This window comes from Anser cygnoides, chromosome 2, assembly GCF_040182565.1.
Source record: "Anser cygnoides isolate HZ-2024a breed goose chromosome 2, Taihu_goose_T2T_genome, whole genome shotgun sequence".
Lineage (NCBI taxonomy): Eukaryota > Metazoa > Chordata > Aves > Anseriformes > Anatidae > Anser > Anser cygnoides.
In genome coordinates, this window is record NC_089874.1 from 122,708,222 (window position 1) to 122,733,102 (window position 24,881).

A 24,881-nucleotide genomic window follows, 5' to 3' on the forward strand; every position below is an offset into this window, starting at 1 on the left:
AGGATTATTTGTGCTCTGGATCTAAATAATGCAATATTTAATAGTTCTTCATAATAAAGCAATAAATCCTACATATGTTTTTGATATAAATAAGACCTAACATCTGACCGAAAGATATGCGTATGACCCATGAATTAGACTTGGCCAGGCCATCAACTATTGGCAAATGAGGAATCAGATAAAAGACAATCTTTCTACAAGATACCTTCCACAAAAATACATTGGAATGTGTCAGGACTTGTTTAATAAAGAATTTAAACCTGCCTTTGTACAAAAGCCCCAAGTGCCCCACTTCGTCACCATAAAGAAATAGAAAACTACATCATCATTTAGGCAGTGCAAGTAGATCAGAAACATGCCATTTCCTCAGCTGAATAATTTTATTTCATTATAAGAATAAAGTTGAAATGTTGAACAAATAATTACCATAACTAAGGTAAGCATTTTATTCTATTCAAATAGCAAACCGTTGAGACTCCTTACAAATCAATTTAATTACATAGATTCTTCCAGGGTTTTTATTTGTTTGGTTGGTTGTTTGTATTTTTTTATTTGTTTTGTTTTTCTTTCTGAGTTATAGACAATGCTTGCTGAGATTAAGATTTTTCAGTGTTCATTACTACATGCTATAATGGTACAATGTACTGAATATATATAAACTCCTTATTTATTTTCAATAGGTAATGCACAGTATAATGCGTGACTGTGTGTGTTGGTCTTATTGAAGGATGTCACTTGTGATGAAGTTCTGCAAAACAATGCAAGAAAGGCACCAGCTAGCAGTCACTGCCAAGAAAACAGTGGTAATTTCAGTCCCTATGACGTATATATATATATAAATAGCCAGTCTGCAAAACAGTGGTAAAATTTCTAATACAACCCATAGAAATATGTTCATGGAACTGTTACAATAAAATAAAAATTGTTTGCTTGGGCCATAATGTTAAAGTACATGTCACCAATACGGTCCAAACCATTTGGAACTGCTGGTTCAAAATATATTAACATAACAGCTGTAGGGCACACACTTTAAAAAATTGCCTATTTGCCCAAAATGTTTCTAGTACATTTGTCTAAGTAGGCAGAATTTAGAGATTTTGAGGACAGCAGGTCCCGTACACATTCTGTTGACTTCACCATGTTCTTCAGACAATTCAACATAATTGTTCCTCTTACAAGCAGACTTCAGTTCTCCATTCTTGTTATTTACTGGAGGGAGCAGGGAAAGATAACCTAGTAATAAAAAAATTCTTGTAAGTAGGTTTAATAGCTTCATTTTGCCGTCTATGCAAGCCTTTTGCAAAGGTACATGTTCAAATTGCACAATTCTTTTTAACAGTTTTCTTAACTTCAATTCTTCATATAAGTGATATCAGCAGGCCTGATGCTTCAAACTTCATTGGTTTGTAAACAGAGATACTGAGCAATAATGACCAACTGATATGTAGCAGGTTTCCATTTTATCATATTATTACTTATATCTATAAGAAATATATGAGTGTCTACTGATTTAGAAACCTGATTCTCTTCCAGTATCCTCAGCTTAGTTATGTCTAAAATTTCTAATCCCGATAACTATGAAGAGAATTTAAACAGGTCTAGATCAAAAAAGTGATATTTGCCTGTGTTTGCTTAAAGTCTGAATAAATGGTGCTGACCACTGTGAAATGTCTCCTTTGTGCCAATATGTTCTCAGGTATTTAGTGACAGCTGTTAAACTGTGATCAGTGTTAAGTATTTCACTGCTGATTCCAGTGTATAAAAATTAAGGTTACTAAATAAATTTAAAAAAAAAAAAAAAAAAGTATTATACTGTAGACATGCAGACATTTTGGTTTGGTCCGATCCTTAAAAAGTTCACTGGGCAGCTGTATCATTTTCTTTCTTATCTTTCTGACTAGAACAACCTACTACACAGCAGGAAAATCCATGCACTGGCATCTGTCAGTCCTCCACCAGGGAAGAGTCAACCCTACAGTGACTGATTTTGCTCTGCAGTCTCTTCTTCATCCTAGTGGAGGCTCTTCTTTTCTCATATCAAGGGCAAAAATAGATACGATATTACACCAAAAAAGTTTCAATCATGTTTTCAGCCTTTTCTGAAAACTGAAAGTTTAAATTATTTATATCAAATATGAGTTTGTGAGTGCAAAGAGGAGTGACTAGGGCATTGTGTTTTTTTTCAATACAAGGACGGATGGCTAAGAAGGGAAGTTAGCAGGTAGTTCATAATGAATGAACAGATGTGGCTTTTCATAGAGTGTGTGTTTAAGGTGCTGAGCTTCTTGCTGGAGGATGTTCTGGGTGATAAATGTTATGCAAGTCCAAAGGGAAGTTGGGTGCAGTCGTGGAACAAAAAAGACTTGGCTGCTAATGTTGCTCAAGCATAAATCTACATCTGGGGAAAGAGGTGAGCATGGCTGTCCTGTTTGTGTACTTTTCGCTAGGTGACTGATCTGGGTCACTGCCAGAGTGATAAGGCTACATGCAACTTTGCCTGAGCCAGTGTGGCAACTGCTATGTTCCTAATCTTTTCTTGACTGTATTTATGTATGAGGGCAAATTTTCTTTTGCTTTGTTATTATTAAAAATAGTGAGTCATCACCACTGTTCTTTGCAGGTAATCAGGTATTTTTAAAAGACTGACAAAGTTGAAAATTATCATAAGATCTGTGTCTGTTAAATTAGCTACCTAAATATTATGGGTTTCTAATACTTAGATTAGCTAAATAAGCAAACGTCCACTACTGTAGGAATTCAATACTTATTGCCTCTCAGCAGCAAGGCCTGGGTTTCCATCACCCTAATTCTCCTGCCAAGAGGTTGGTGTGGACTCCTGCAGAAACTGCAGCAGCCTGCTGAAAATTATTCTAATCTTAGCAACCTTGTCAGGACCATTATTTCTGAGGATGACCCCTCCACCATGAAGTCAGTGACACTCGTATAAAGTAGCCAGTACAGCCTGCCAGAGGAGCTGGTGAGGGGCATGAGCACAGGGAAATGATGGTGCAGAGCTCACAGCCTCAGTCATATCCTGCTACACAGGAGCATGCACCATACTCAGTTGTCTGAGAAGAAGGCACTAAAGATGTACCAGCTTCACTGATAAAGCTGCATCTGCCTGAATGAAATGTTTTGGCCTGCATGAGGCAGAATGTCTTTCATTTGTGGTTAATTTCTCTTTTAGTAACCATTAAGGCAATGTTTTCTTTCAAGGCTTCTTTTTGACTTTTTTTTTTTTTTAGACTGTTTACAAAATACCCTACAATGAAAAAAAGAAGTGTGCAGTATAAAATGTGAATAGCTTTTTTTTTTTTTTCACCAGTTTTAATGGTCAGATACTATTACTATTACATTTACATAGCAAGCAAGCCAAAAAATTGATCTGCAGAGATTTAATATGCAATGGACAGGCCATTTGCCTCTCTGAATTGTACATTTTTAACTATCACAACACATTTCTGTGAAAACGAATATTGCATATCCTCAAGCATATTACATATTATTAAGGAGAGCATCTAGTATCCTTACAGTGACCCTGAGTAGTGCTGCTACTGTGAGAACAGGACAATGCTATCTACGATGAAAAAGGATATGTAAACACTGACCACCAGCTTTTCCTCTTCCATTCATTGAAGATTAACAAAGCTATGTATTTTTGCCTTGGACTATATGTGACTGGTGGTACCAGTTATAACATATTGGCAGCTTGTTTTGTTTCATTCCTTTTATTCTTATCTTCATTTCTTCATGTAACACATTTTCTGAAAGACCAGGACACTGCATGCATTTGAAGATTTATTGATGGGTTTAAGGGAAAAAGTATGATGCTTTCCGTAAAATATTTATAAGCTTGGAACTATCTGTTCTTCTTAGTAAGAGAAAATAGAGCCTTTTAGTAAAGGAAAGGAAATGGATTAATCTTGCAGTTTTTCCAAAGGTTATTCTGTTGATTTGGAAAACTGTAGTTTCATAGAAATTAAGGTCCAACTGCCTGTATATCAGTATCACTTAAGTTTTACCTAGACATCTTATGCTAAGCAGAAAGACTTGAGTCCAATTGCATTTCATTTCTAAAAATATATATTCTGGGCTACATTGAGAAAATGGGATGAATTGAAGGTTCACCATTGCATCCAGTATCAACGAAACTACTTAAATAAGCTCCATTTCTTAAGAGTCTGCCTATGTCTCAGTATTTAATTTAGAATATAAGAGCAGAGACATAATAATACTTTACAGGGGTGTTTGAGGCTTAACCGTAAATATCGAGGAGATTTTCATTGAGAGGGTTTTTTGACAGTGTGGGTTTTATTATCTGGAAGAGGAGTGCAACACAAGATGGATTTACTGACACTTCATATTTGCTTAGAAAATTCTCTCAGGACAGATGACTGAGACATGTTTAATTTAAGTCTGCACTATATCAGACCTTGAAAATCTTTTGGAGAATTTTTGCATGCTTGTTTAGGGTGACCATGCTGGATGCCTTAGGTTTTTAACTAATACTGTACTTTAAATATATTTATGACAAATGTAATTACATATGATCGGGCATTAATAATTGATTACTTAGAATAAATATTCATGATCTGAGGCATAAAACTCACTAAGGATAAGTCAGTTGTTAGCCTATTCCAGGTCTCAACATCCATCTCACTGACCTTCCTACAGTACCCAGCAGATTTTCCATCCTAGCGCTTTAAGTTGTAAATGTTCATCCAAATAAACAGCTGTCTCCTTTCCTGACATACCCACAGCTCTTCCTCACTGGCATTGTCTGATTGTCTGCAGCCAGTTGGCATCCACAGGGTGTCAGAGTACATCATGGCTGAGGAGGGTTAACCTTTCAGAACTGTTTACCTCCATATGTGACCAGTTTTTGCAGCACTGCAGTATTGTGGAACAACCTCTAAGTATAGCCTTCAGATGTGTTTTTAGGAACACTGATTTATAAATAAATACAGTTGACAGTCTGCTGATCAGAAGGCTATATTTACCACACAGAAGTTGACATAGTGTCATGTAGGATTTGACAATTAACCTTGAAAATTCCTGAAGTATGTTCTATATTTTTTGATTTTTTCTTTTTTCCTGAGTAAAAACCAAAATTGAAAGAAAGAAAGGGAGAGAGAGAGAGAGACGTTTATGGCACAATGTTCCTTTGGATTGCAGAAAATAATCTCAAACAGTAAGTGAGCAATGGTAATGGGAAGCAGTTTATACATTGCTTCTTCTTCTGTTCTTCTGTACTCAGTTAATTCAGAAGAAAAATTGGCCATGTCTACTTGTTTTTTCTATACCCTATACCTGTGCCAGTAATTTACCTGGTCAGATGAGGGATCATACTTTGATTTGGGCAAAATAACCCCGGGAAGATATGCCAGATAGAGACTTACACTGTACATTGAATACATGGCAAATGAGCCCCTCTTTGCATTAGCCTGGATTTCCTGGTAGGTAATGCTACCCTATGGCTGGTTAGCATGCAGCACTAGCACACCTGGTGGCAAGTAGAGCAAATCCTAGTTTGAATGTGCTTAGGTCTTCAGCTGTTGGAAAGGGTCCTTACATGCATTCACATTCACTTTCCAAGGTTTAGTCTGTAGACTGTTGCAAGGAATTAGCAATTTGTCAAAGGACTTTTCCTCTAGAATATAATTGACAATGAACCACGATGTGTTCTCCCTCACAGAAGGTTGCTCTAATGGTGCTTGTACGTCACCTTGAAATTTTCATTTTTTTTTTCTATTTTGTTTAAATAGGAGCTTCATCACAGAAGATATGCAAGTTCTTGGGTCCATAATTGACCCAAAGCAGAAAAGAATATACGGGCATCCTAGGTAGACAGAGCCTCTCTTCATCTTCTCTGTGGAAATGGCAGAGCAAGGACAAATATTTAAAAGTCTGCAGAAGAAAACTATCATCAAAAACATAGTTCAGGTCTTAGGGAAAGTGTGATTTTTCCCATAACAGTGCATATGCCCTCAGCCAGATGCCAAGACCAATGTGGTTTCAAGGTGCCCTATTTGTTCTTTCCAGTTCAAAAACTGTAGTTAGTCTCCTTTGCAGGAAATGAGGAAATGCTTGAGACAGTGAATCTGGTTTTGTCTTTGCACAAGCCAGGCACATCTGCATGTAATGAAATACCCATTCCTAATGTATTTTATGAAGTGTATAAAGCAAGGACAGAAATCAATGTTGCAATAGGAAATCCTTGCTAGATGTTAGACTTAGATCAATAATTATATTTTAAGACGCAGTTATGAGGTTCATGGTAAAAACAATGAAATAATGAGAAGAACCTAAATCGTAGTTAAATCAGGGATTTAGAATATGCTAGTTAGACTTAAGATACTAGAAAATATCAACCCTGATAGGGGCAACCATGAACCAACTTCTAATTAGCCCAAGAAATGGAAGGTAGCCTTTTCCACTTATTTCCTATCTGAAGGGCTTCACAGGTGCTTGATATTGGCAATGCAGATCTCTTGCATAAAATATAAAGACTTAGATAAAAAGAAAAAACTGTTGTGAAATTGTTAATTTTGGACATTCTGAGCCTGACTGAGATCTGCGTAACTGTGTAATCCCTAGCCACATTGCAAGGAGGAGGAAGAGTGAATGGTGATGGTTAATGTTATACCCATAAATTCCAAAAAGCTTCCAAACTGGAATGGGCACCAACAGTTCAATGTAAGGGTTTATTCTAAGATGTAGTAGGGATCTAACAGCAAACTTAATGTCAGTGTTATTCTTAAATGTGGAGATCTTGGTGCATAGGATTTCATCTGAAGTGCTTTAATTTCCAAGTCCCACTGACATCAGGGGGTAAAGTACCTAAGTAGTTAAAGATCCAGGGTTAAGTTACTTTTGAAACCGGAGCCAAGACTTTCATAAATTTCAACTAAAATCTTTCTTCTGATGGAATTAACACGACTCAAATCCTACTGTGCTATGTTCTCTTTGCACCCTGTTGTACCATAGGTCACCATTCAGCAAACAAAAGTAAACATTTTTACTCCTAAGGTGATGTATTGGCAAGAACAGTCAACACAGGAAAGAAAACTGCATTAAGAAACAGCTCTTTATGTTCCTTTGCAGTACCTTTTCCTCTCACGGTTCAAAGACTATGTGTGCTGAAAGCAGTTCTGGAAAGCCTTATTATTTCCTCATAGAAGGTATCACAGGTGTTTTCTAGTTGTTTATAACCCATTGAACCTTTGCTCACTTTTCATTCTTCCCTCACCCTCTTCTCTCTCAGACCTTTAGCTTAGGCAGTTTTCTGGGGCTTTGATGCTTTGTATTTGAGGGAAGAAGCTTGGATTGCTTGGCAGGCTGACCTATTTCCCAAACACATGCAATCACTCCCACCAACAAGCAGTTCTTAATTCACAGACGGTGACTGAAGGACAGCTTTCCAGTGTCTAACGATCCCCTGATGCTGTGGAAGGCGAGTAGCTGTTCCTCCCCATGCAAAGAGCATGGCCAGGAGAAGAACGACGTGGCTATACTACTCCACAACTCATCAGCTGAATCAATAGTCCTTTAAAACTGTTGGCAGCAAAGGCAAATGACAGCCACCTTCAAGCTGCTTTAATTTGTACCAGGTTAGCATATTGGCAAACTCCCTTGTTCCTCTCTCCAGCTGCCTTGTGGGCCAAGGACCTACATTTCATACAACAAATACATGTGATTATTAAAGCATTTGCCTTCAAAACTGCAAAGGGTGCTTTGATTAACTTCATCCCAGGAAATCAAAAATGTGCAAACTAATCTTACTAATAATTTAAATAATTATTTGGCATTTTAGCCAAGTTATGCGATGTTTGCCTTTTGGGATGTAAGGGCATCCCTGCTGTGCTGTGGATACCTTCTTCATGCAGCCCACCTGGATTGGTATCCCATTCTTCCTCAGTTCTGTTATCACGCATGCCTTATAAAGTCATTCATTATACAAATTGGCTACTTCAATTTATTTTTCTAGATGTCATTTGCATCTTTAAAATGTAGTGTGGGGTGTTAGCTTATTAGTCAGTTTTCTTTAGCTGTCACTCAAAGTGACTGCACGGCTTGATTCCCTGCTGGCTAAAAAAAATTAACAGAGAAGCTGCCAGTCAATTTTACCAAACAGTCCAACAATAGAGAAACTGCAAACCTAGAATATTCTCCAGTTTCTGTAATTATACATGGTGCAGAGTAATACCTGTGTGATAGTCTTGCATTCATTATATGAGCTTATGTGCTCACAATATAGAGTTCTATTTTAAGGACATTATTACCATGTCTGTTCAGGTTGGTGATACCTAGTGTACATTAGCTTTTATAGAGTTAGGGAAATTTATTACTATTCTATTTACAAATACACTAATAAAATTGCAGCTTGATTTCTATTCTAAAAATGTGAATTTTTTTTAAAGAAGAGTTGCAAATCTTTGCCCCCTTCATATTGGGTATTTCAGAAAATATGGATTTTAAATATGGATTTAAAACTTATTTAGCCAATGCTATTTAAACACCATAGATATTATATAAGCATGGATATTATATAACAAATAGACAAGTACCACATCTGACTATGGTGGAAAGTGCCACTAACCAGAAATAATAAATTCAAATCACATTTAAGTATACCGGAAAAGACATTTGCAAAAGGCCCGTGAGGATTTACAAAACCAAATCCCACAAACAATCCATAGAATTTATACTCATTAATACTTGGTCCTGAAATCTCATTCAGATTAGGAAAACCAGTGAAAACTTACGCTTTTGTAAAACTAACCTAAGAAGAATTCATTCACCTAACAGCTACTGCCGCTGAATTGACATGAAAACCATTAGAAGTTTTTTGGCAGAAATGTGAAGTTTTGACCAAATTTATCACCATTCTAATAATCTTGTGAATGGCATCTAAGGTTGGAAAAGCTCCAAGCAAGTCTCTCTCATGCTCACCCAAAGGCGTGACGATGTTTGTGGTAGGCCTTCTCAGCCTCTTCAGAAGATAGTGGTTAAACACTGGCTCAAGTGAGTACAGGCACAGAACTCCACCTGCAGTAGTAAGCAGATAAACAGTTCATTTCCTGATATAGGACATAAAAAGCTGATAATCTGATAAAACAGGTTCATTTATATAGCTCTTAAGAATAGCAAATTGTGGTCTTTCTGAATTGTAATTGTTCTGGCCAGGAAGATTGGGCTTGTAAGAATGAAATTCCTGTCATTGCCCAGTGCTGGTGAAGACTAATTTGAAAGCTTTTTCTCCTTATTGCTTTGACCTACTTTAGAAGCCCAGTTTCCTTTGGTAGATTGATTGGTACTTAATTGGCAGGAACTTCCTAAATATGCAAGTTGTTTATCTTTTTGGTAGCCTAATTGCTCAGGAAACAGGCCTCTCAAGATCTAAATCTAAGCTGATAAACTAGCTTTTGCAGCGTGGACACAGATTATACTGCTGGTTCATGGACAAAGGTGCCCAAGCCTTTGTCTGATAAGCACTGTATTAATGAAGGCAGCTCATTTGTTGTTTGAAAGTTTGGCCAAGGAGTCTACTCCAAACTGGTTCTGAGGTGTCCCTGAAGGCATGACCCTTGTGGTTAGAGTAATAGACTGTGCTTCAAAACTCCTGGGTTCCTCCTCTTGAAAAGCCCTTGTATGTTGATATTTCAGGCAAATCATTCAGTTCCTCTTTCCTTCGGTTCATCCATCAGGAAAATGGATGTCATACTGGCGTGCTTCATGAGCTATTTTGAGAATAATGTAATGTCTATAAAGAATACTAAAATATTTTGAGAAAAGGTGTTAGACCTGCAGAGCATTGTTAAAATGTCCCATTCACAGGAATACACACATTCTGGGAGATAATATGTTGCTCAGCTTGAAGAGCTTACAGAAATATAATGAAGCTGTAAGGGGAAATTCTGTCGCCTTTTCAGCATAGATAGTGAATCTTATACTGGGAACAGAAACAATGTGTTTTACTAACTGGATATTGGCACACAACTTTTGCATGAACATCACTCAGATATCCTGTAAGCTTCTGAGATATGTAGTTTATGAAGTCTTACAATTGCACTGAGAATAAGATATGTTGAGTTCATGCCTATGACTTTACCTATTTTCATGCTAAATTTTGAATTTATAGATCTAGATACTCTGTGAATGCTATAAATGATTTCAATGCAGACAAAAAATGCAATCTGACAGCAAATAACTACAAATATATTCCTGCATTCTACAGAACTTAACCTTGATTACTTGACTATTGTATTCAGGTTTTTCTCATCTCATTACGAGAAAGAGAAGTAATAAAATGAATAGACGTACAGGGCAGAGGTTATTCTAATGACATAATTCAGCAAGTAAGAGCATTAGTCAGAAGAGAAGAAAGTGAACTGAAACACACTAAATAATGAGAGATGCTTTGGAAAAAGTAAGAAGCAGTGAATACTACTTGGTAGTTACACAAGCAGACCTTTGTCTTCAGTAGGGCATTTCATATTAAAATTTAAGTTAATAAAACTAAAACACTTCCTTTAAAATTAGCAGGAATATTAGTTTCTTATGGAACTGCAGGAGGATTTAAAAAAAAAAAAGTAGTTGTTTAACAGGATTATGAAAGAGCTGGATGACTAAGGCTAGTTGATAAGCTGATTTGGGAGGAATGCCTGACCAAGAAAAAAAAATACTAATAGGTTCAACCTGTATGTGTCTAGATACAGGCTGGAAACCACAGTAGTGGGTTCCTGGGACAGCCTGCTGCTGAGAGAATTGTGAATGAGATGATAACTCTCTAGGTTTTATGGTGGGCCATGATGCATTCCTGAACCCAACAGCTATCATCTCAAGGCCCTGGCCGTCAATCACAGGCTTGGACACCTGATCCTAATGCTGGGACAGCCATGGAGACACCAATTGAGATGGGCCTGGGGGTCTGGAGCACATCTAGAGAAAACAGAATGAGTTGGGAAAACTGAAAAAAACAAGAAATATGAGGAGCACTGGGAAAAGAGTTCATGGAAAGTCTTATAGATAAGGTAACAAGTTTGAAAGGGAGGTGTCTCAGGGAACACCTGGGATACAGGTGATGCTGAAGACTTTTGGGGGCATAAAGACTTGGAGGAAAAGCTACAGAACCATCATGAATAAAATGTTTAAGGAATAATAGGTGTTATTTTGTGGTAGGAGAAGGAGGTATTGAGCATCTGAGAAAGCAAAAATTGGCTCACACTCCAGCACCTCTATAGGCCTTAGTTTTCAGAAACAGAAAGGTAACAAATCTAATCTTGTGTTCCTAAGTTGTCTGTATCCTAAACAAAACAATCTCTCTGTATCCTGCCTGACAAATCAGGTTAAAACTGAAAGTTAATAATAATAATTTAATTACACAGTTATTGTAAGAGTGCTGCACTTATTCCTAAGATGTTATCAGTATCTGTAATACATTGTTCCAAAATAGTCAGCAACAGAAACAGAATATGCTAAATTCAGTAGGGTATAGCCTGGCCATGAAGTGCTTAGAATTCAAATTAAATGGTACTATTTAAAAAATATAGCTTATTATTGGTATCTTAACATTAAACATTTTAGAGAAAATCTATAAGCATAAAGATTATATTTCCAAGTTACCTGAAACATGATGTTTGATTTTTACAGTGATGAGTCTCATTCTTTATTTGGCAGCTGTGGCATGGCTAAGAAGGCTATTTTTTTTTCCTGTTTTCCAAGGAATAACTATGTTTTTAATTGGCTGAAGAGACTTTGATTTCCAGTTACAGAGCCCTCTTTTTTTTTTTCTTTCCCTATTCTCAGCCAGAGCTATACTGTCTCCAGCTTCTAGGATCCTGTTTTAGTTGTGTATAGACTGGAGCATTCATTGTTAATAAGATTTTGGAGAAGCAGATAAATTCCAGAAAAGCAGGGTGCCTATTAATATAATTTCATAGGTTCCTCAAGCAACAAAAATAATGAAGCAGAAATAAAGATCCCTACTGGTTTCTTTCTTCCCTATTGTAGTAATAAACATAAAATGTCCTCATAGTTGTCTCTCACAGTATCTCCTACACCCACTATATCCTTAACCACTACCCTCAAAATACATCATTTTTTACTCAGATCCGTTGGATTGCCACACTGTACTGTTCAATCCCTGCCTTGTTTCCAGTTCTCTCTCATGACTCTAGGTTTGGCTGGATAAAATTCGATATCTGCTGATGTTAGTTCAATGATATATCCATGTGGATTTGCCAGCTGCCAGGCACACAGCCACTTACTAATTGGTCCCCAGCTCTTGGAATAAAAATGCCTAAAGTCATAAAAATGCCTGAAATTCAGTCATAAAAATGCCTGTAGTCTTCCTTTCAGTGGGAATGCTTATTTGGACCATTCTCTACATGTTGGTTTCCCTACGTTTAACAGAACTTCATATTTTTGAGACATCTATTTGTGTTAAATTCTGTTTAAATCAGTTGATCACTTTTTAAAAATTAATGTGGAACAGACTGTTGTGCAGATGACTAAAGAAATTGTAAAAGAAAAAGTGCAGAGAGAAAAATAAGTATAGATTAGCCTGACATCAATATGGTTTAATATATTAGAAAGGTTAACTGGATACCCAGGTAGCAAAGAATTAGAGGCTTGATAGTAGAATTCTGCAATTTTGAAGAATTCTTCTTTTATGAAGCTTAGGTCTTGTTATCCAGCTTGTTATCTTTCACTGACAGTCTTTCAAGTTAGAATTATTACAGCAACTATAATGAAAAATCTATTTATTTAGTTTTTAAGTTATTGGGACTTAAAATCATGCGATCTTCATTTGAAGTAGCGATGAATAGGGTTCATATTAAATGAATTAAAAAGCTGCCATTTTGATGGACATGAAAATTAAGAAAGAATGAGTGAGGAAATGTTTAGCAGTACTTACCAAACATTTGTCCTTGCCCTTGTCTTGTTTGATAGCATTATGAATTTTCTGAATGACTAAATGTAATATTAGCTAACTGGGTTTCCAGTGACTGGCTAAGTTTTCCCAGTTTTTGCAGAGATGTGAGGGTAGTAAATAGAGAGTAGGACAGATTACAGTCATAAGTCAATCTGAATAATTTCTCAAAATTATCACACCCAATTAAATATGTTTTAGTACAGAATGATGTATTTGGGAATCAGAAACACAGACTATACTTCCAGAATGGGAGAATGTCTGTCCTGAAAAACAGTGACTCAGAAGATAACACAGTAATCAGTAGAGAGAACAGCTTTCTCATTGTCAAGTTATGGCTTTGAGCTTTCTTTTTATCCATGGATGTACGAGAAGGAAGATAAACAGCAAACCTGTTGAAATGATCATACCATGGTGAACACCGCTAATAGGACCGCTGCTGAAAGACTGTGCTCTGTTCTGTAACTTAGAATGGAGCTACTGAAGGAAGTTCAAAGGAGGGGAACAAAAATGTCTCAGAGGCAATTAATAACCCAGTCAACCACTGGAATATTAAGACTTTCAGGGACTAATCAGCTCAGAATATTGGAAAAAGGTTTAAGTAACTCACTCATTATCTATGGGTACTTGCACACACACACACACAAAATCGAGAGCTTGAAACAGGGAAGATTTCTCAATCTTCTAGACCAACATCAGAAATTGAAATTAGACTAATTTAATCTTGCAGTGGGGTGCAATTTTTGACACAAACCACAATTAAATAATGAAAAGGCTTTTCAGAGGAAATGCTGAGTCATTATTTTACTTGGAGGCTTCAAATTATGCCAGTTTGTGTCTATGTACCTAAATCTAAATATAATGTACATATAAATTGTACAGAGATACATAATATTTACCAACGGATATCATGTAGACGTATCTAGATATATCAGAGATAGGTAAAAATATAGCTGGAGAGCTTCCTTACTAGTAATTAATAGCCTTATAACTAATATTGAAGACAAAGACATAAACATGATACCTAAAATAACCCAAAACTGGGCATGAGCTAGAACCAGAATTAATCTCTAGACTCCCCAGAATACACTGAATGTTCTTCAAAACATTTAGATTTTGCACACATTTACATTATCTGCACAGCAGGTGAATATACGGATTTTGTTTTGGGAAGGAGGCAAGAAGGTTAGCGATTGGCTTTCCATTAAGAGGAAAAAAAAAAAAAAAAAAGAAACGTCTATTTAAAAAAATATTGTGAAAAAAAAAATATATGAAGTCTGTCAAAGTGAAAGAAACATAACGAAGAGTGAGAATTGTATTATCTCAGTTTGATCCAGGGGAAACTTAGATCGCACCATGTACCAGACAAAGCTAACAGTTCCAGTTTTCCCTTTGCTAAGGATTGCACAAAGGCTAAATCGATTTCCTTTTCAGAGTGATGCTAATTGCTTTTTGTCCCAAAGCACCATATCAGGCATTATCCTCAGCATCTCTTCAGAGCTGAAAAGCTTAGATAAGCTTAAAAAAGCAAATGCAGAAAAAAATATTATATCATATTTCTTAGACAAATTATGTCGTATAATGTACTAACTTCAGACTAACTTTAATGTGCAAGTAGGAGAAGTATCAGTTGTTTAATGAGGGAGAAATTTATCCCCTTTCAGGAAGTCAGTACAAGCTTACAAACCACTGAAAACCAATCCTAAATTTACGGTTTAAGGAGATTTAAGGGGAGTAATGGCCCCATGCTCGTACATGGAGTCAGTGTTTCATTGCCATTGAGCTGGTCCCATGCTATGGATTTTTGATAAGACTTTGTACAAGGTATTTTGGGTATTTTTCATGATAAAGTATATCTTGGCTTCTAGTCTTCTCTGTGTTGGATATTGGCTGCTCCTAATACAGTATCTGAGAAAAAATCTCTGCTATATCTGAAATATTGATTTAGCCCTTCCTTTCCCAAAATTTAATAGACATTTCTAGAGCTAGTGTAATACTGCTATGTGTATTTTGTGATATTCAGAACCTCTTGAAAAAATACTTAAAAGCGGTAGAAAGTTTGGATCAGCCAAATGCTATTCCTGACTGTGCCACCACATTGCAGCCAGTATGATCATTTTAAACTGTTTTGCTTGTGGCAAGCTGTTAGAAAACACATCAGAAAGCTTGGTTAATAGTAACAACATATATCTTTCACCATCTCATTTCAGGCTTATGAAAATTGTCTTTGGGTATTTAACATTTGTTTTAAACTTGCTTTGCCAATGCTCTTGACATTTCTGTGGATATTCATTTAGCCACACAGATGATAAAGAGCCTTAGGGATACCAGGAAAATGCTTTAAGGAGTTATTCTGAGGGCTATATATGATGGGACTTTCAAAGAGGTTCTCTTCCAGTGTTTAGTCTTCACATATCTGGACACAAAAACGTTCTATTCTTTTAAAAACAATTACTTGGAAATGCTTCTAAGGATTGAGTCTTTTTTGTAGATTAATACCCTCATCTCTGAAGCACCATCACATCTTGAGCAATGCTACTCAATGATAACTTACATATCTCTCAGGGTGCCCTGCATTATGCTATTTTAAAGGTATTGAGGGCTCCTAAGTGAAGAAGTGAACAAACCGATGTCCTAAAAACCTTTGCTTTTAAAATTCTGAAGGTCCATGAAACATTATACCCAAGTCATATAAACTCTACAGAACTTCAGCCAAATTACTGACTGAATACCAAAGGTAGATGGAGTTAGGCTGGAAAAAAAAAAAAAGTGCATTTTTAAAGTGAAGGTAAATAACCCTTGGTAGAATGTTTTCCACTCTTATTTTAAACGTTTGAATTACTATGCCCCTGTTTTAAAACAAGTATGGGAGTATGGGATTCACTCTGTGTGAGGCAAAGCTCTGTGATTTGTACTGTACACTAATTATTATCATTTTATCTCACTTTAAAGATACATATATATATGAAATGCATTACTTAGGTATCAAATTTTGTGCTTGTTTCACTAAAAAAAAAAAAGAGAGAGAAGATAGTAAATTTATTGTGACTAAGTTAATTTAAAACTAACAAACAAAAAAATGTTGATACATACTTCCTTTTTCCCGAATTCATACTTTTCTCTACAGACAAAGAAACCGTTATTGTAGTAACTTTCCAATCCTCCTGGGTATTAGGTGCATTCTGCTCCCACACCATCTAATTAAATCTCAGGAAATCATGTGGAAGCTTTGAAAGTCTCCAATATCCATTGTATGAGGTGGCCAGTGCCTTATGGGAAGCTGGCAGGTAGCAGAAAACACTTTAGAGGAAAGAAGGTGTGTTGAACAGAACTTAACTTCTTGTACAGAACTTAAGGTGTGTTGCTATGTATTCCTGTGCAAGGAAAAAGGCTTTTTCTTGAATAGTCCTGGAAGGAATAGGTACAGTCTGGTCCCTGAAGCCTGAATGTCACTTTTTGTCCCTGAAGCCTGAATGCCACACCTACAGGTGTGGTTTGTGCATGCAGAAATATATTGCAGTGATGTGGTGGGTTGACCTGCTAGACGCCCACCCAGCTGCTTACTTACAGAGCAGGGGAAGAAAATAGGATGAAAAATTCTGTGGGTTGAGATAAAGACAGGGAGATCCCTTACCAGTTACCATCACAGGCAAAATAGACTCAACTTGTGGAAAAGTTATTGAACTTAAAATAGACACAAAGACAAATTAAAACAGTGCCTTCCCCCACACCCTCTTTTAACAAGCTCAGCTTCACTCCTTTGTTCCCAACAGTTCCTTCTCCTCCCTGACGTGTGGCACAGGTGGATGGAGAACGGGAGTTGTGGTCAGTTCATAACAGCCTGCCTCTCTTGCTCCTTCCTCCTCACACTTTTCCTCTGCTCCAGCATGGGTGCCCCTCACAGGCTGCAGTTGCTTCAGGAAAAGCTCCTACAGGGTTTGTCCTTCAGGACATACTCAGCTGCTGTGGTGCGGGGTCCTCCAGAGGCTGCAGCGTGAGCTCACACTACTGCTCTCCTCCTTCTTCTCGAACCGTGATATTCAGACTGCCGTTTCCATTCTCTTTTTTTTTCCTCTCCTCTGCCTATCTGGCAATTTTACCCTTTCTTAAATATGTTTCCACAGAGGCACTGCCAGCTGGGCTGATGGGCTCAGCTGTGTCCTGCAGTGGCTGTGTTGGAGCTGGCTAGAACTGGCTGTGTCTAGCACAGGACAGCCTCTGGTGTCTTCTCATTGAGGCCACCCCTGCAGCCTCTCCCCCCACTTGCTAAAAACTCCCAGTACTTTGGAAAATAGTTTTATGTAGGATTGATGGGGAAACAAATGCTATTTTTAGTATCACCACATTTTCACTTTAACCGATTTCCTTCAAAATTGTGTATAGTTGTTTGTTCTGTCTTTTTTAATTGTTGGTTTGAGAATTATTATTTTGAAGTTTTACTTTCCTGACAACTTTTGATATATGGGTTCAGTCCACACCTAGAGCAAGCAGCCTCCAGGGTCTGGCTCTGAGCTGGAAAAGCCTGCATACAAACCTAGAGAAAATTTACTACAGTGACTTTGCAAAAGAAAGCATAAAATGCTAAGAATACTTTTCTCCCTGTTCATACTCTGTTGTAGACTAAGCACAACGTTCTTTCTTTAATTTAGATTTTCTTTAGGAATATGAAAATATCCATAAATTCTGATATGTTTTAACGGAATGTTTTATGTGTCTACCGGACTATACCATTTTCTCTTTCCCCTGTTAGGTAGCAGGGAGAGGTGTTACTGTTTCTGCCATTGACTTTATGGAAGGTGTCCAGCTGTGCAGCTTACAGAACCAAGCAGTGCGGATGGACCCTTCTCCTGTACATGGTGCCATATGTATAGCATAGCAATAAGCTGTCATGATGGTGTTTCTCTTCATGAGGTAGTGGCAGGGGCTCTGTTCTGCTCAGGGTTGCTGCACTCTCCAGATAATCCCTTGATTTCTATAAACTCCTTGCAGCAGCTTCAAGATGTCAAAAGCACTTTTTGCCTCAGAAGAAATGTGCTAATCATGGAAATGAGCCTGAAGTCAGTGGGTATGTTTATGCTGCACATACTTCACTGGAATATAAAGATTCCAAATTACCTAACAGGCAAGAAGGAGTCTAGCTGTGAGAGTACAGAAGTCTAAGTTTAGCTTACCAACACGCCAAATTATTTCAAGCTGTCTTGCCAAGGCTGGCAGTGTGCAGACTGTGTGACATACTTGAGCACCCTACAGTTGTCACTGCCTGTGAAGGACTGGACTTGATTAGTGGCTAATAAGGACTCCTAAATTTTAACTTATAAGGCTTTAGGAGAGCAAGAAACTAATAAATATTAGGAAAACACTTGTGAGAGAGATCACCCAGCATGCTCAGTCACCTGGTAACTGGCATTTGTTAGCATATTCCAGCAGTGTGTCAATTACGTTTACAGACTGATGAGGTGGTATCAGAGCTTTTAGTTGCTGTGTCCCAAAACCCTTTATCATTAGCTGCCTATGAAAAAAAGTCCCAAAAAAGACAAGAAATATTCAGCATTAATAGTCCCTGTGGTCGCTGCATGCTAAGTTGAGTTGTTGCGTTTTTATTATTTTTTACCTATAGTAGATTTTATTCATAGTTTCCAAAATAACTTCTGAGATAATAACAACAAAATTCATGTAAAAGCCATAGTTTGGAACTGGGGGAGAGGCAAAGGGAGACTTGTTCATATTAACTTGAAATGAAATTATGATCATCATTCAGGTATGCCTTTGGGCCTGTTTAAAGTTATGATCAGGATTGCTGATCAGCAGAAGTATCTCAACAGTATATCTAACAGTTAGATTTGCTAAGGCGGACATGACCTTGAGTGCAGCCAGAGCCAAACCATTAGGCAGGTGTCTGGTACAGACCCCAAGGTTCTGCTAAAGGCATGCACAATAAGCCAACCTTTTGGCAGTTGACCTTGGTCTTGCACACTGAATCTGAATCACCACTGGAAAAAGATTAGGAGTTTGTTGAATAAGTAAGATTGACTGTAATTGATTTAATATATATAATGTTCCTAGGCTTCCAGGGCAAAGATGAGTTGCTGTGGAGAGATAAATTAAAGAAAGAGCTGGAAGTTGTCTCATCAGGAAGTATCTGTAGAAAGCAGCTGCATGGGAGAAGTTATTCTTATATATGCTAACGTTCTCTAAGCTTTACTGAGCATGCTAAGAGAAGTACTATGAAGCATAAATCCCATTTACATCTCAATGGGGAAGTGTTCCTGTCATCCCCCACACTGCATTACCCCATCCCAGTATGCAGCAGGAGAAAGTTAAAGCATATGTTGGAAAGTGAAATGATGAAACCCTCTATATTACCTTGAACATCCTCAGTTATAATTGTAACCACTGACAAACACTGGAAGTGGGAACTACAGGAGACTCGCCCTCGAAAACTTTCACTGCCACGTTTGTAGGTAGTGAATGGTCTAAACAAAACTATAGAAATAGAGTATTTCCGTAAGGTGCCTCTTCTGTCTGGACACCATCAGTGGCAAGTAAGGAAAAAAAAAAAAAAAAGAAAAAAAATCCTTTTCTGACCTCAAGCATTTTGTTTCAATTGCACAGAAAGACTATAAGCAAAGACAGCTAATATAAGACTAACTTGCTAGTGGGGGAAAGTAATAGGATTATCTTACCAACATGCTTATGCAGAATAACCCTGGAACCTGTTCATGACAACAAAGCCACAAAGCCTTAGATTACAGGCAGGTAGGTTAAGATCACCATCCTGCATATTTAGGGGGTTAGACCTGGCTGCAGATATTAAGCTAGTGGTATTTCCCTCTTCTGAAAAAAAAAAAAAATGTGCTGGCAAAGACTGTGTCAGCAAGGATCCTTGTACATGAAATGTTCCTAGCCATGAAGCCTGGTCTGCTACAGAAAGCCATCTGGAGACAGGCAGAGCTGATTTTCAGTGACCTTCTTTAGTTAGTCCACAGCACAGGCTCTTGAGGCTGTGCGGATGGATCCCAGTATGGATGCTTCAGGACAGTGCTGTGTCTTAGCCTAATACCCCACACCTGCAGTCACCAAGGGAAAAAATAATCCAGTTGAGGGCAAGAGTTTGGATTGTTATCCCTTCAGATAATAGTAGAGTTTCATCTGTAGGTTTCATCCCACAGTCTTGGTCAGAGAATGAGACCCGTAAGCGCGAAACACACACTGAGAACCTGGACACACAGTCGCAGACATGGCCAAAAACTGCCCCTGGAGCATGCAAAGTGACCTGACTACTAAACCACGTGTGGCTGTACAGTATATATACCGTGTTGTACCTTGCCATGTTGGTGCATGGCAATAAAATAATTAGTGCAGAAACCCATAGACTATTGTTGGGCTGTCTGCAAGGCCTCCACAAGTACTCACAGAACAGCCTTGTAAAGGCTGTGTAAATATAGCAAATCATTTTCTGAAGCTGGAGGGGAGTAGTTGTGATATACTGTTTCCTACAGGATTAGGGCCTGAAGGCGAACTATGAGTGTTAGAGATTCTTGGCTTTGTTTCAGCGAAGCACCTGGAAGCTTGGTTGCATATATTGTCACTTCTCCAACTGGGTAGGAGGCTCATAAAAATAGGTTTCCTTTAAAAATATTTCAGAGTTCCAGATCCCAGGCAAAGTTGTCATTCCCAGATGTCCTGCTGTGCTTGTTATTCCTGCTTTTAGCATGAATTTACTCTTGGAAATGGCACAATGAGTACAAGTTTAAAAAGGAGGATGAAGCAGAGAGAGAAGCAAAGGCAAGCATTAGATTTCTGAAATCAGATTTTATGTCAAGGAGCACTTTCTCTAATCAATTCATTAACTTGTAGTGTTTTCAGCTGACCTGAGGTATTCTTTGCTTATTGTATAGAGACTTTATGGACCAATGTGATTAGATTAAAAGTAGTTTGTGAACCTGAGTTAGTTTTCAAAGGCACTCAAATACCAATCAGGAATAAGATAAAATTGACATGAGAATGAGACAGATTTTTTCATTTATACTCAAGTCGCAGGATTATATTGTGGGAACAGAAGGAAAATACAAACCAGTAAATTGTATATGCTGCTTAGATATTGAATTGCTCTCCTCAAAGTTAAATAAATTTTACATGTTTGGAAGAGCTATAATGCAAAGGCAGAGGTGTCAGCAGGATACAATTAAGTTGTGATTGTCAAGCAGAGATGTAGCATGGAAAGCCCTATCTGTTATGAGCAATTCTATTTGGATTACTCTTGAACAAAACATTTCAGTCAGATTTCTCACAAATACCATTGAGGAGAACTTCATTAGCACTCCTGTAGCTATTTGAGCTTGTTTCCCTGAAATAACATCACATTTGTAAATGTATCCAGCTCTGTATACATTCTCTTTTCCCTTTGTTTGCTTTCACTTGTGAAAGTCATGTTAGTGGCTTTTATCTTCTCTTTAATGAGCTGTAGTTTGTTGTGGTTTATTATGAATTATATTTACAGTACCAATACATACATGCTACACTCTCAAAATGAAAGAACTTCTCTCATATGGAGAAATGACTTATTTCCAGGGAAAGACGTTATTGTTCAATCAAGGCAATTCTGCTCTGCGTTCCCAAATAGGAAGTGCATTACCTCAAGGACATCTGAAAGTCATTTGTGATTGTGAAGTTGTCATTCCTTCATACAGTTAATACAATTAAGTAATGCTAAACTGTTAACAGGAAAAAAAAAAAAAAGAAAGAAAAAAAAAAAAAAGAAAAAAAAAAAAAAAAAGAAAAAAGGAAAAATATATATATTAAATTACCTTTTTCACTCAGAACAGATTCTAACTGATTCCTAACAGAAAGTTGTGCTAATACAATGTTTTACTGGCTATTCCCACTATTGAGACTATTGTCTGTAGGCTAAACTACAAAGTAGGTACTCTCTCAATTAGTTGTTATTCAGATTTTTTCAGGTGTACATTTTAGAAACAAACAGAAGCATCACTTGCCTCATGTAGTATTTGAAGTAAACTTTTTCCTGTTCAAAGCCAGTGTTTCTTTCCTCTTCAGGGCAGAACTAAAGAGATCAAATCACATCCTGTGGAAACAAATTGAAGGTTCAATGTTTCACAAGGCCAGTTTAGGAATTTGTGTTTTCCCGGACTTTTAATAGTCTGTAATGGTTGAGTATATACTTTTTGAGTATATATTCACTGAGAATGGATAGTTAATCTTGATTTCCAAAATTAAGACCCTTAATACAAGACTCTGAAATATGAGACTGTGAAAGACACCAGAAAGCTGCGCTGGTGCCTGAAGAGTCACCGCTGAGCTTGAAAGGAAATCTGGTGCTTGTTCTTTATGAACTTGGACTCCACAAAGCTGACTCCAGTCTTGTCTGCTCATTTCTGAATGGCAACTAAGCGTTCCCAACTGCTGAAGTTAAACCATCTCCTTTGTCACAAATTATTTGTCTTCCCTTACAACTATTGAAAATCCTGTCCTTTTTTCCTGATGCCATTTTAGTGCCTTTAAAGTTTTGTTTTGATAGTAATTATTTTGAAATATGGACAGGGAGATTTCTATGAACACATGCTTAAAAAGGCATTGATATGTTCTAATTAATTAATTATCCATTCAGTTCTACAGTAATTCAGTTTATTGCTAACCATTCCCACTGAATCGTTTATATTATTAAATTTATTTATTAGCAATGGTGCCTTATTTTTAAATTATTTTTCTCATTATTAATATTATAAAATTTTAATAATTATTTAGTGCTTGGTCTCATCAATAAAGAAAAATGGATGGTGCCTATGAAGCATTTATTCTTATCTTAACTCTATATCTCTAACACCATTAACACAATAGCGCAAGAGTAGATACATAATACTTTAAGCTGTATTTCTTTCCTTTTGTGCATTCCCTTGTCACCATTTCCCTCCTGTATTATGTCAGTATCCCTGAGTTTGTTCTGTAAAAGCCAAAGATATTTCCCTATTAATGACTATTTAAATAACTGACTTACCTTGCTATTGTACTTGCCTCTTTCTGTCACAGAAAATGACTGTGAATTAATTAGCACTAGAACACTGGAAATTCCTATGAATTTTAACATTTTATCTGGAACATTCTGTGCGCATTAATGAATGATTTTACACCTCCTAATGCAAAACTGATGATATCTGTACTAACCTCTGGGGGAGCGTGTGAGGTCATTACAGTTAGATTTGCAAAGAAAATGTATGGATTTCTCTCTCACATTATTATTTTCTGTGCTGATAATGCTGTTGTTGAGCTCTTGCTCAGACTGGTTCAATTGTATTGAAAGATTCTCTTATCCTTTATCCTATTTATCTACTTTTCCAAACTTTTAATTTCATAAGGGAAATGAACTGTGTTTTTTCAGAAATACTTAAAGCATTCCTACAGGAAAACAAGAATCTACATTTTCAGGTGTTAATGTTGTCTCCAGAGATAATGGTCACTGAAAGGCAGCCCAGCATGAAAAGCAAATGTACACATCAGAAATGAAAATACAATTTATACCATGTCTCCTTCCTGTCTTACTCGTTGATTGCTTATTCTTGGTGTGAAAGAGGATTCCAGAAGTAATGTTAGTGTTTTGGCATACAGACATCTATGTAGGAAGAAGAATGATGATGTTTTATGGAATCCTAAGTATGTTTTGTAGTACTGCTTACATTTTTATAATCTTATTTTTTTAAAAAGGCTTTTTAAATTCATGGATTCATAGGAGCTCACAACATAATTAGCGCCCTGCCAGTGACTGAGGGAGAAACATTGGCAAAAGCAATTCATCTTGAAAGCAATGAACCCCTGCATACTACTTACTGAGCAAAATCTTACTGGATTAAGCCAGGTGGATAGCTTAAATAAATAAACTTTTTTTTTTTTTCCTTCAGAATCAGGCATCATTTCCATAATCTACATTTTTCTGGTTTATTTTTATTTTTTTCAGAAGTGAAGGGTAATATATATGTGGGTTTAAGTTTACTATTTATTTATAAAATATGCAAAAAATTTATAATATTTAAGTATTATATTCTTGATAGCTAGTTGCTAAAGAAAGCTATTGGAGAAGGAAGAAAACTACTATGCATACACATCCAAAGGTTGTTGAAATGATTAAACAGCTTTTAACAGCAGACAAAAGAAATGTTTTCTTCATTTCAGTTTTATTTACTTCACTAATTAGCTCAAAGTTAAGGAACTACTTAGAAATCAAGTAAGCTGAAATGTCATTATCTTTTATGGTCTATGAATTCATTCATTAACTGTTTATAAAATTTGCTCTGTTAATAAACCAGTTTTAAGTATAAGCTTGATACATTTTTTCTCCGTATACAGCATATTCATCAAAATTTTATTTGAATAATAAATACATTTCAAAGGCTGAGTTTCTGCATTTTGATTGAATTTTCATTTCCATCCAAAGCATTCATACAGGTCCTAAGTAAATAAAAAATAATAATCTAGTAAAGAAGAATTATTCCTTTCAACAGAATGCTATATGAGTTAAGCAGTAGAATAATTTTTAGAACTGTATCACCACTTAAATGGGAACGTAATGTGTATTTTTGGTTATGGAATTGTCACTTGTGAATGTAAGTAACAGATTAGTTTAAAAATTAGATTCAGTTGCAAACCAATTTTTTTTTTTTTTTTACTTACCAACAGCAGTGAAACTCACTTTAGGAAGAATGAATAGTACACACCCAAAATAAGTACAGAAAGGTTTTTGTAAAAATAAATTTTTCACTATTTTTGTATTTTCAAGTGAATAGGAGTTATTATTATGAAAATAAGATTGAAAATCTCATGAGGAGTATTTTTGTATTGAATACTTTTTATAAAAAATATTTGATAGGCATTTCAGAAACGTTTTAATCCAGGGCCTTATAAATAGGCAATTCTGTGATATATGGGCGATAAAAGG

At 36.6% G+C, this 24,881-nt stretch overlaps 1 protein-coding gene across 1 annotated transcript in view; it reads left to right on the top strand.

Moving 5' to 3' along the window:
- XKR4 (XK related 4) overlaps positions 1-24,881 on the top strand; it is a 230,171-nt gene that overhangs the window by 194,214 nt on the left and 11,076 nt on the right. The window lies entirely within an intron of this gene.